General features: G+C 39.2%; 1 long non-coding RNA gene across 1 annotated transcript; it reads left to right on the top strand.

Moving 5' to 3' along the window:
• The first annotated feature begins 2,281 nt into the window (after nucleotides 1-2,281).
• LOC139124660 (uncharacterized) lies at nucleotides 2,282-11,856 on the top strand. Its single transcript, XR_011550006.1, has 4 exons — nucleotides 2,282-2,398; nucleotides 5,824-5,983; nucleotides 7,015-7,137; nucleotides 11,610-11,856. It is a non-coding gene; the product is annotated as an uncharacterized lncRNA (long non-coding RNA).
• Nucleotides 11,857-12,824: the final 968 nt, after the last annotated feature.

The raw sequence follows: 12,824 nt of genomic DNA, 5'->3' as shown, positions 1-12,824 counted from the left end.
ACATATTCAGTTCATTTTCCTGTACACTTCTTCAATTCTCAGGTAAAGAAGGATAATGTTGAGTTTGATATTCCAACCCTTGACTGCTTTCAGGTATCGTCTTCATTATCGCTATTGGATACTGGTATGGTACGGAATACCCGGTAGGTACATAAAGCCCAGGAGTGAGTCTGTACAATACAGCGCCATCTAGTGATAAGAAGAACAGGTCACATCTTTTAACCCGGAACAACTCATGGTTGTACATCACGGCTGCAACAGTCTTGTTCAACAGCGTCGACATCACCTCTGCAGCCGTTTTATTTGTTCAACAGGATGCTGGGATTGGAAGGCAAGGTACAATGTGATGCATCTTTAGTTATGTTAGTTAAGGCGGACTGTATTTGTTCAATAGGATGCTGAAATTGGAAGGCAAATGGAAAGGTACAATTTGATCACAGGCTCTAGAGTCAATGCAGGCGAACCGCTAGCCGCCACTGATACAATGTATCAGTGGCGGCTAGCGGTTCGCCTGCATTGACTCTAGAGCCTGTGAATTTGATGCAACTTGAGACACAGCTTATTAGTATCAAAACTAGTGAGACAGGGGTATACATCCAAAAGACTCGTGAGGACTTTCAAAAAGTTCTACAGTCGATATGATGACATTATGGCCAAATATGACACCTCGGTCACTCAAATGATTAGCGACAGCATTCCCGGCTTTGACTTATAATAGTGATTCATTACTGTATCACTTCATACAATATTAGACAATTTTGGGACAATCCTGACGGGTGTAACATGCTAGCAGGGTACGCTTACCCATTCCGGACACCTGGTACCACCACTAACTATCAGTGGTTCAGGATGGTCCTACTTAAATTTGTAAATCTCAAATGTCCCATGGACCTGGTAATGTATTACCTTGAATGAAAATGATTATTGGACCAGTTTAATGTCATATTTAATTAAGGCGGACTAAAGTCGCGCTGTTTTTTTGTATCTTTTTTAATTTATGACATCAAGAATACAAGAAATACTTACAAAAATCTCGCTTGACTTGTGCTGTCATTTGCAGAACTTTAACAGTAGTGTCACTGTCAGGAAACATGTACTCTTCGCTATGTTGAAATTGGTGATTTTATACGTGACCTCCAGCCAAAATTAACCAACTCCATTACTCTCTTTCCTGTGACAAACATGCTCCAGGTGTACATACATACAGTTGGGCATCCAAAATGTTCTGTAATGACATGAACAGTTCAAATTCAATCCAGTCATTAACAGCAATAATAGCTGTGTGCTGAACAATAGACTGTAAAGTGATTTTCCATCTCTGTCAGTATCAATACCATCAAATGTGTATTTATCACTGTAGTCTGTGTAATTACTGTCTGTTTAGTGCATCTCATCTGGTGAGTGTGGCAATTAATAACAACCACACATATTCAATTGATTTTCCTGTACACACCTTCAATTCTCAGGTGAAGGCGGCTTATGTTGAGTTTGATATTCCAATTCTTGACTGCTTTCAGGTATCGTCCTCCCTATCACCATTGGATTTTGGTACGGAATACCTGGTAAGTATATGTACACTGTAGTAAGCCCTGGAGTAAGCCTGTATAATATTTTAATACAGCGTCATCTAGTGATAAGAACAGGTCACATCTCTTAACTGTAAACCTGAAGAACTCTCTGATGTACATCACTACCAGTGCAACATTCTTGTTCAAAAGCATTAACATCACCTCTGAGGCTGTATTATTTGTTCAACAGGATGTTAAAGGGAATGTTTAAAGTTCATTATCTATAAACAAAGTAGATGTATATTGCACACAAGTATTTCTGCATGTTTCAAATCAAGAAACAATAGAGATAGCTTTTCATTTCAAACAAAATTCAAAAGCATGATAAGAACAACCTGATGTCTTTTTAATGAATGTGGACCAAATATAGAGTATAGAACAAATTGCTAGATATGCTTGGAACACAAATATGTCTGGATCAAATGTGATTCCACACACATTGCTGTGGGCCTACAGGCAGGGTTGATAGAATACAGCCCCTCCCCTCCTTGCAATTGGTTGTACATTGCTCCCAACCAGGCACTGTTGAGGGAGTGGATGTTAGGGTGTGTTACATGTATAACATGCAGTAATACATGCATTCTTATGCTCACCTCCAAGTTTTCTGAATGAGACAAGCAGTATATAACGGTATTTTCTGATTTCACAGTGGGATCGACAATCAATGGGTCTCTTGATAATTGTTGGTTTTCTTTTCTTCTTTTGTATCATAAGTAGTGCAACAGTTTCCTCATTCTTCTGGCAAATAACCCCAGGAATCATAAATATTTCATGTGCAGTTTCCTCATTCTTCTGGCATCCCTGGATGAATTGTGGTATTAACATCAAGGGTAAGTTTAATTTTTCTGTAGCAAAAATACCAGTAACAGCTAACATTGTAAGGCATCTGACAGAATACTTTCTTGCCCACTCTACATAACTGATAATTTACTGTAGTTGTGTTTGTACATCTTTAGCAGTAATAATACGATTACGCGTAGGGTAATCACCGATAATGTTCGGAATGAAACGCCAGACTTCAGTGCCCCTCTCCAGGCCTCACGATGCTCCAGGAACTTCCCTTGTTTATTTCTTTGGTTACCTAATATTGCCGATGTCTCATGTCAGAGTGAGGCACACCCTATGTTCTTTTGCCTTGTGGCATCATTCAGTATGCTTCTAAATTCTGTCACATTATTAGAGCGGCATCTTTATGTATTTGATCGCATCATTCAAACTGAAGTCTAGATGCACATGTATGTAATTATAGCTTATTATATAAATTTATTATATCTACTCATTATTCTGTTCATCTGATATAGAGAAAAAAGTAATATTACATGGCTGGAGTGCCCAGCAGGCAATACAGCATGTCAATCTGCAGTGATAGTGCCTGCTGGGCAGTCTCAAGCTGTAATTCTCAATGTGGACACTGTTTCTCGAAGACCGGTATGCTCCAAACTCTCTGTGTCAATTGGCTACTGAAACATTCTTTGGCATGATGGCAAGCTAATGACCACTTTATGCACAGAGCAGTCGTTATTGATATGCATTTATTCAATGTTTGCAGTAATAAAGTTGATAACACATGATACTCAAGTAACATTAGACACATATTGACTGACCATGTGGGCAACAGCATACGTCTGTATGCTGTTGCTGACTGCAAGTCACCCTCCCTAAACAGTCTGTTTTTGGGGGTGACTTGCAGTCCCAAGGGGTGAAAGACGTATGCTGTTGCCCGAAAAGCCAGTTAATTGTGTTTTGTAACCACCTCATCTGTTTTTCATCATTTTTGAAGTGAGTGGGCATCATTTTTCGGTACTGATGCCCGACAAGCACCAGTTCTAACAAATGATGCCTAATGACGCCATTTACATGGATCAGCACAAAAGAACACATACCACGTGACTGTCAATTGATGAATGAGAACACAGACTGTGGATGAGATGTGTTACAACATGATCTGCAGCCTCCCCATTTGGCTGGTGCTCTCTAGCTGACCACAATGTTAATGATATTCTTGCCTTTGCCAATATTATGGTCAGAGAGCATGCATCCCCTGTGCAGGCTACAAACTATGTTGTAACATACCTTATCCACAGACTGTGTTCTTTTGTCAATTGATAGTCACGTTGTATGCGTTCTTCTTGTGCTCATCCATGTAAACAACAGGCATCAGTTTTGAAAAATGATGCCCGCAATAATGCACACTCACTTCAAAAACGACATATTGCCCATGTGCAAACTGGAATGTAAACAAAGATGTTGTCTGAGGCCGAGCAAAACGAAAGTTGAGAAATTTTTGGGTTTGTCCTATTTTTTTTTGCATGACTGTGGATAAGGTGTGTTACAAAAGACATATTGACTGGCCTTTCAGACAACAGCATAGGTCTTCTTCCCCTCAGGATTGTGAGTCACCCCGAAATACAGACTCTGTTTGGGGGTGACTCACAGTCCCCGGGTTACAAATGTATGCTGTTGCCCACATGGCCAGTCAATATGTGTATAATATTGCCCTCCCTATCCTGTGTTATTATTTAATTATATTATATCATGCTACCATGCGCCATTCTGATTGGACGAGAGCGATGCTAAAATATTGTTTTAGCACTGATAGCAGTGGTAAAACGGGCCCCTAAACCAGCATTTTTGAAAATTGCCCGGTCGGTGCATTTGAACGATGTGGCTCTGAACTTAATCCGAAACAGTCCGCTTTGTTTCAAAGACCGAGTTCGAATTTCGATACAGAGATAAAGTATGGTTCTGTAACTCACCTCTTGGTGAAAATAAGCGGTCTATGATGAAAGAAATCTTCGAAGCAACACATTTATTTTGGTATGATGATGTACAAAATTGTATAGGGTAACAGCGCACTGTGTAGTTTGCTTGATCGATTCAGCAGGAGTCGAGACGCGACATACCGCTCTTTAAAACGAAGCTACTATTCGTTCATACACAAATAAATTGAAACTTCCTCACAGTAACGGTACGTCAGATATTCCTTCCTAAAGTTTGGGCTGTAACAGACCAGGGTGTTCTTACGATGTAGCCCAAGAACTTGAAGAAGTTCAAAATAACAATGCGATCATTCCTGGCGACTGCGACGAAAATCGCTGTGTCAGCGTCCAGCTCTCGCTGAATTGGGCAACACACTCTGCTCGCATATTACAACTGTTCATACAGTCGCCGTAATCCATGTCTGGATTATTTCAAAACTGCACGTTTTCTGGCACAAATTATCCATCCAAAATATCCATCAAAAATAGAACCTGTAACCCCACTGCACCACCTCCTCTGTCTGAATGTTACGACGGTTGGCGCACACCGGACTGACAGTGAATGAGACAAATCTATTTTTAGTGTACTACGCAAAAAAAGTCAGCGCTATTGTTTTTATGTAAATTTACGAAAAAAATTGTTACTTTTTCTTTTGCTTTGAAATCTTGACCCATTTCTGTGTCTGAAGCAGTTCGTGTTGCATGTAAATATTAATGAAATTTTGATGAACGTAATGCGTATGTTATCATAGGATATTGTGTTCGTGTGTTGTCAACGTAATCCAAACTTATAAAAATGCTCGGTCTCGGGCGATGATTTTCCGACGTTCGATCTCTCAGACGTCCGTTTTCTGCATTTTGGTCTGAAACTGACGAAAATGCCGGACCAAGACGACAAAGACACACAAGTTGATATAATATAATAGCAATAACCCCCTTCGCAGTCGGGTATACACTCGATTTTGGTACAATTCGCTCCATATAGCACTCGCCTATCGGCTCGTGCTATATGTCGCGCATTGTACCAAATCTCGTGTATACCCTCCTGCGGCGGGGGTTATTGCTTAATTATCCCAACTTACCCCCTGGCATATCCATCAGTGAAACAAATGGTCTGATATCTACACTTGTTGAGGATTTCTTCAATAAAGTAGTGTAGTGACTAAGTTCATAGAATATGTGTACCTTATCTCGATGTGTCACAGCTGCAAAGTCTGATGGGGTATACCTGAGGTGATGCCTAGTTCTAACTTCTCCATTGTGAAATTGTTGCTGAAGTGTGTCTGCAGTGGCATTTTCATGATAGAATTTGCCCTTCCGGTTTCTGAAGGATGAGTATGTGTATATTTCTCTGTTAAGAGCCATTGATAGAGCCTGTACATGGTACTCATGTCCCATGAACCAATCTTTCTTGCATCATCCAGGATGTTTTGATATGTGTATTCAACTTGATCTCTATTAATCAACCTCTTGAAATATTTGCTTTCTTTTACTAGGATATACAGAGTTGCAAGACGAAGCTGTTTGATTGTGAAAGTTGTGCTCAGGGAAAGCCTAATAATGTGCCATAAACAGTTTCCATCAGGTGGTGTTAGTATTGCCACATAAAACTGTGATATGACTGGATGCAACATCCTGGTAACTGTTCTTGACAAGGTATGTTTATTCTCGTTACTGATATTGATTACATCAGCTTCCTGTAGAGAGTCGATCAGTTTTGCTAGGTTGCTCCTGTTGTTATGTATTATGGATTGCGTTGATGTCTCAGATAGTGTATACTTTTCAAAGAAGTCATTAGGAAGTTCATATCCTTTCAAGGTATAGGTAGATGTGTCTTTTCTGATGTTTGGGTCACTGTATGTCTTCTGCTTTTTAGGGGTGTTATTGCTGCCATCATTTCTTGACCTTTTCCTGTTAACTTCTTGATTCTTTGTTACATAATTTTGCATATTTGTTGTCTGTATGTCTGTTGTACCAATACTTGTAATGCTTGTCTTGTAGCTGATGTCTCTACATACATCTTTTTCTTCCATTTCAAAGAGTATCTGCTTGTATCTATCACTTAGAAAAATTCCATCTTCATCACAGTCCAGTAGGTAGAGTCCATTTAATTCTCTCACTCGACTCATGGCTACATAGGCTTGTCCTGATGCAAAGAAATTCTTGTTAAGGAGAATATAAGCAGTGTTCAATGTCATACCTTGTACTTTATGGACAGTTAGAGCCCATCCTAGCTGCAGGGGGAGTTGCTGTCTCACATGTGTTACATTGCTACCTCGTATCTTCAGATTTTGTCGTATTCGTCCAACTATTAGCTTCTTCTTGCTTGTTAGGTGTTCAATGACAACAGTTTCATTTTGGATAGCCAGTACAGTACACAAAGAACCATTCACCCATCCACTTTTGACATCCATATTTTTGAGTAACATTACTCTGGAACCAATCTTAAGTGAGATTTTGTCTGGCAGTCGCTGCTTGTGATACTTCTCTATTTTCTTAATCTCTGTATCATTCAGTGGTTTTCCATCTATGCTAGTATCAATAGCACCAAAAGTGTATTCTTCACCATCTAGTCTCTGTAAATACTGTTTGTTTAGTGTATCCCGTTCTTCACGAAGAGAGACTGTGATGGTGCCTTGAGAGATATCAATGTCATTAAGACAATAATGATCTATTTTTCTTGACAGGAGGATCTCTTTAACCTTAGCATCTACACTACTCATTCTTACAGCTTGGAGGAGAGCAATGAAATCTTCATCTCCTTGTCGCTTTACTTCTTTCAACAGTGCTGTGTTAAAGTTCTTCCAGAGGTAAGTATCAAAAATATCCTTGTGGATAGCTGGGAGTTGGGCAGGGTCACCAAGCATGATTATGTGCTTCCCTCCAAAGAGTTTGTGCTTGTTTATTCCACAGGCAGCCCATCTGCATATCCGATCAAGGGCAATGAACACTTTTGCTTCCATCAAGGAAATTCATCAATTATCACCATTTGTGTATCTTGCAGCATTTATGTTGTAACGTGCCAGTCTCAATGTAGCAGTGGCAGTCAATATCAATATTTAAGAACTGGTGGAGAGTTGTACCATTTATGAGATGGGCTGCAACTCCAGTTGTAGCAGTACATTTCACAGTTAATCCAAGACGTTTTGTTGTACATTCTTTGATGGCCTTCAACAGAAATGATTTTCCAGTTCCAGCAGGGCCAGCAACTGCACAGAGGACCTGGTCATTGTTTTCAAGCTTGCATTTAATCCACTCATAAGCTTTTTTTTTGTGATTTTGATAACTGGTTAGTTATTTCTTCTATATTGGCATTTTCTTCCCGTTTTATCTCCAAATCACCCATACTATCATCTTCGCATACAGGCCCATCAGTAACTTCCATTTCCAATCTGCTTTGGTCTTGATCTAGTAGTTCTGGTTTTGGCCGTATTGCTTCAGCTGCTGTCAAAAAGTTTCAACTTCTACTTGTGATAGCCAATTTCCATCAATAAGCTGTTGACTCAGACTGAGGAGATGTTCCATTGAATACCCTCTTCTGTTAGCCGTTGACAGTGCCATTAATGCATCTTCCTGTTTGTCAAGCAAACCTCTGATGGCACATTCTTCAATGTATGTTTGTGTTTTATTATTTGTTGAGAGCAGCATTGGTACATCCTCCCGTGTCAGTGGAATGTTGAGGAGCAACTTTTGTAGATAGTATTTTTCTTGATTATCAGAATGGGGAAGAATGAACAGCCATCTAGGAATGACTTCCTTCTCTGTTCTGACAATCAGACGACCTTTTCTATCTGTCCATGTAGTTTTTTTTTTGACGCTGATATTTCTGACTGATTATTTTTACTGATGTATCTGTATTGTCGTACAAAATCTGGATATTTGACATTTTTCAACTCTTCGGGTCTATCAAGGTATTTGTCAAGTAGAGTGTCATAATATATGTCTTCAGAATTCTGATCATCTGGAAGATGGGATTTTCGTTTCATTATTTTGTACTCAGGATCCAGATCTGTTGGTAGGTAGACTATTTGTCGACTACTGCGGCAGATATTAAAGCCGAGCAGTATGGTGTCTACTTCCAGTCGTCCAACAACACGTGAGCGGAGATAGTTTTCTGCCTCTGATAGATTGAGTGGTAGGTCAAATGATGGCTCAGCTTTAGCAATATATTTAGCAAGATACAGTTCCCAGCCATCATTAGTAACTTGTTGTATATTTATATGACCACCCCATAGAAGTAGAATTGGTAGGTTGTAGCTGACAACATTTCTGTCTTCTTCATGCCTTCGTTGGTACAGAACTCTTATACCTCCTTTATCTTCTGTAGTTTCTGATTGCATATCAAAGGGGAAACCATATTTGCATGAAGATAGTTGTTTTCCATTCCCACCTTTAAAGCACCGTTCTGGAACACAGTTACCATGAAGCTGATACTTTTTGACTTCTTCTCCTGAATGGTTTACAATATCACTAATGGCTTGATCTTGACTTCTAGGCATTTCTGCTGTAACACAGTTGTTTGGTACAGTCCCTTCTTCACACCATACCACCATATGAACATGTAGTGCTCCCCGCTTTTGGTACTCAATTCTCCGCCAGTAATCGTTAACCTTACCCAATGGACCACCATCAACAGGATGTAGCACTTTATCTTTGAACAGTTTAAATCTCTGGTGGCAACAACTGTTTCTGTTGAGTGATTCATACAGGGCATTTTTTCATCCTTGTCTTTGTTTTCACCACTTCCACTCTTAACTGCTTCCTGTAGTTCATTCCAGTTGTCGTTTTGTGTGAGAGTTACGAAAAAAGTTGGCCTCCCAAGTTCACTACTCATTGCCAGTAGATCTAAAAGCCGGCCTCTCCAATAACCTTTTGAACCAGGTAGAGTGGTTGGGATCACAGTTCCATAAACATCATACTTGGATTTGACCTTATCTACCGTGAGCTTTTGCATTCTGTTACTTTGCTGTGCTTTTTTGGCATGATTGTAATAAAAGATACGGACTTTCATCATTCTGTCATACCAAAAGAAAGCCCAATGTCTGTCCCTCCTCCACCGTGGATCATAGCTGAGCAGCCTTAACTTACAGTACTGAGACATAGTTAGTCCTCCACCTTGAAACCAACTACCTGTACCGTATGGAAATAGATGTGGCCATGCTTTGGCTTCAAGGTACTTATCATTGTAATGAACCCTAGTTAGTGCTTGCAATTGTTGCATAAGATGTTTTGATTCACTGTTTGTTTGGGGATGTTGAACGCCAGCTACATCTGAGGTTGGTGTTAAGTTACCTTCTTTTCTTTGATCTTTAAATGGTATTACCAATGCCTCCTCATCTTTCCAGTTGTTTGTTTATGTCTTTACCCTTCCCATCTTTCAAATGATTTCCAGAAGATATTGCCAGTGGTTCATTTATGTTATAACGGCAGAGTGTTTCATATCGTCCAAAGAATTGGCTGTATAGAAAGTTATTTGCCTTAAGCCATCTCAAAGCAGCAGCTATCCTGTCATTCACTGCTCTGTTGTTCCTGTTTGAAATATCCGTTTTTACACCAATGAGAAATCCAAACATACCATAGTAGTGTTTATCCAGCTTTCCGAGTATATTAGTTTCACCTTTCCTGTGTTCCCACACTCTTTTGAAAGGGTCAACTTTCTTTAGAGTTGTTGAAAAGAGACCACATAGCGATATTTGACCTCGTTCATAGTCATTTTGCAAGTTTGTGATGCACTGTGGTATAGACTGTTTCCCAGATTGTGGGTCTGCGCATGAATAACAATTCTTGGTTCCTCTCTGACATAAATTGCAGGAGTACCACATGCCAACATTATCTTCTCTTGAGAGATAAGGGGGGGGGGGGGAGATTCTTGATCCAAATAAAGCTGTTACAGGAGGTGCAACATCTTTTGGAAAATTCTAAATTTATGACCTTCTGAAAGGCGACCAAACAGAAGTGTGCAACATGAAAAACATGTGCTGTTGAAGACTGGCTTCTTTTCATGATTTCTTTGGTATGTTCTAAATGCATAGAGATTTCCAACATCACTTTGAAAGTTATCGACTTCATGTAAATTTTGCGCTTCAGCAGTTGTTGATTGATTTTCATTGGGGAAGCTCAAATTTTGAGATTGCTCATCATTAACACTAGATACAGGAACAGTGCTTGTTGGTTGTGCAGGTTGTCTCTTCTTTTGTTTTCTAGTGCGACGTTTATGCTTATTTTCTAAGACATACAGACGTGCTTGCAGTTCTTTTGTGTTAACTGCGAGGCAGGATATAATTTTTGCCACTCTTGATGCATTAGTTTCATATACGATACTCGGACTCCTCTCCTAGCTTTCTCAGATTGAGTTTTTTTAGCAATATTTCTGCACTGTTGTAGGTCAATTAACATTGACTGTGTCCACTCCACTTGTGCCATAATACAATCTGTGAAAAATTAAGGCCAGAAGTATGTGCAGCTGTAGAAGCAGTGGAAAAATGTTAAGATCATAAAACTGTTTATTGCAAGTATCTTTGTTTAGATCATCATCAAATGTTCTCACAGATATTGTAACTGAAATAGATATTGTAACCATCAAAACTCTCACATTTTCTAAAATTGGCAAGTTAGTGTAGGTGTAGCCATATCACAAAATTTGTTTTCCAATTATTATTGGACCCAGTGTTAGCAATGACTTAATTTTGTATATACCGATACCGGTATGTCCACATTTTGTTATCATAGTATACTATTATCATAGATGGCAATCAACAGGATACATGTACAATATCAGTTGTTAATAAATAGTGTCACAACTCTAGCCTAACCGTTGATCCTACCTGTTGTGTAATCATTGTTGGACTATTCTAACTAAGAAATGCTTCATTTCCCTATAGTGGTCTTCAAATGTTTCCTACAGTGTTAAAGTCATAGTGAAATAAATTGTTAGTTAATTAATATCAAGTGCTACTTTCTGTCTACATTAACTGATTTTTATGATTTCATCAATTATGTTGAATCTATACGTGCAAGAGTACAATAGAGTACCATGGCAGCTCCTTGACCTCATACAGTTGTGTATGATACAGGTACATTTGACATATGGATGTGCTTGATAGAAATGTGCAAATGAAATAACAACGAGTGCTGGGTTGTTGTGTTTAAAATTATATGTTTGAGGAAGTCGTTATGGCCTTGAGAAACTGGAATGTTCACTGTATTCATCAATCAGTAGTGAAAAGTTCTGTGGCTTATTATATTACATTCTTAACCATGGCATTGCATTTTTTTCTTTCAGGTGTCCAGCTGCAGGTGCATTAGGTGAAGAGCTTAAAAAAATTCCACAGGTAGTGGTGTACTACACCTGATATAGCTGTTACGCATCATTTGAAATGCATAGACTATTATGCGCAGTTGCCTAGTTTATTAACTTAGTAAGGGACAAAGTCACCAGCTTTTGATATTATTTTGATCCTTGTATTTTTTTTGCTCATGTGTTCACACATGTGAGCATATGGTTTAGCGATGTCTGTATGTGTGTGTGTGTGTGTGTATCTGTCTGTCTGTCTGTCCGTCTTCCCGATATCTCAAGAACTGCTGAAGTGATGTCAACCAAAGCTACATAGCGTCAGGATCTAAATGGCAAGAACTGGAAAGGTTTTGGTGGGCGTGGCTTGGATATTAATGAAGTTATGAAAGTTTTAATTTTCTATTATATGGTTGTCTATGAGAGAGCTTTCGATAACGCCGCGTATGACAAGTGAAAACGATCGATTAACGAGATCGACTGTTTGAGGGCGCTGTGAAATGAGCTAGTCCAGGTTGGCTACAGCTGGATAGCTCTGGTTTCAACCTCGTATTTAACGTTAAAAATATATTCTATGACTCATTCAACTCACTATTCAAGATAAAATATCGTTTAGCAAATTAGCTTTACCCTTGGTGATTGATCGTTTCTCTCGCTGCTCGATTGCCAGAAATGACTACATACGTTCTTCACCATATACTAGCCTCATGGCATTATCTCTCGCCCTGATCCCTAAATATGGAGGTGCTCATGAATAATAATTTTGGATCAAAGGTATTGAAATGTCCAATCAGGTTCGTGCACAGAGTCCAAGGCCGTGACCTACTTCATGTACTTCTGCCATGTTTTCATTTTGCTTCGCCAAGAAACGTTCTCGCTGTTGTCCATAAAAGTATGTCTGCTCTCCTTTGAAAGCATTTTTTAGTTCTAACTGTGTCAGATTAAAAAGGCAAGGTTGTTTAATTGTGAAACAAATTCCAGGATAGGCTTTGGCATGCGTACGATCGGCAATGCATGTAGCGTACCACACTTGTGTAACTGCTGAGCTCAATTTGCATTCTCGGTTGGTATTCCTGTACAATCATAATGGTTTCAATTTCGATGAAGATTCATAATTCTTAGTTTTGCAGTCTTTTTTCCGTATGATAATCCCGACAATTCGTGTTATGGTTAGATGTGGTGGCCATTTTATGATAGGTTTTCAAT

This window comes from Ptychodera flava (genome assembly GCF_041260155.1).
Source record: "Ptychodera flava strain L36383 chromosome 23 unlocalized genomic scaffold, AS_Pfla_20210202 Scaffold_24__1_contigs__length_23054250_pilon, whole genome shotgun sequence".
In the NCBI taxonomy this organism is placed as follows: Eukaryota; Metazoa; Hemichordata; class Enteropneusta; family Ptychoderidae; genus Ptychodera; species Ptychodera flava.
Note: the sequence above shows the minus strand (reverse complement) of the source record. Positions and strands in the feature narration are given on the sequence as shown.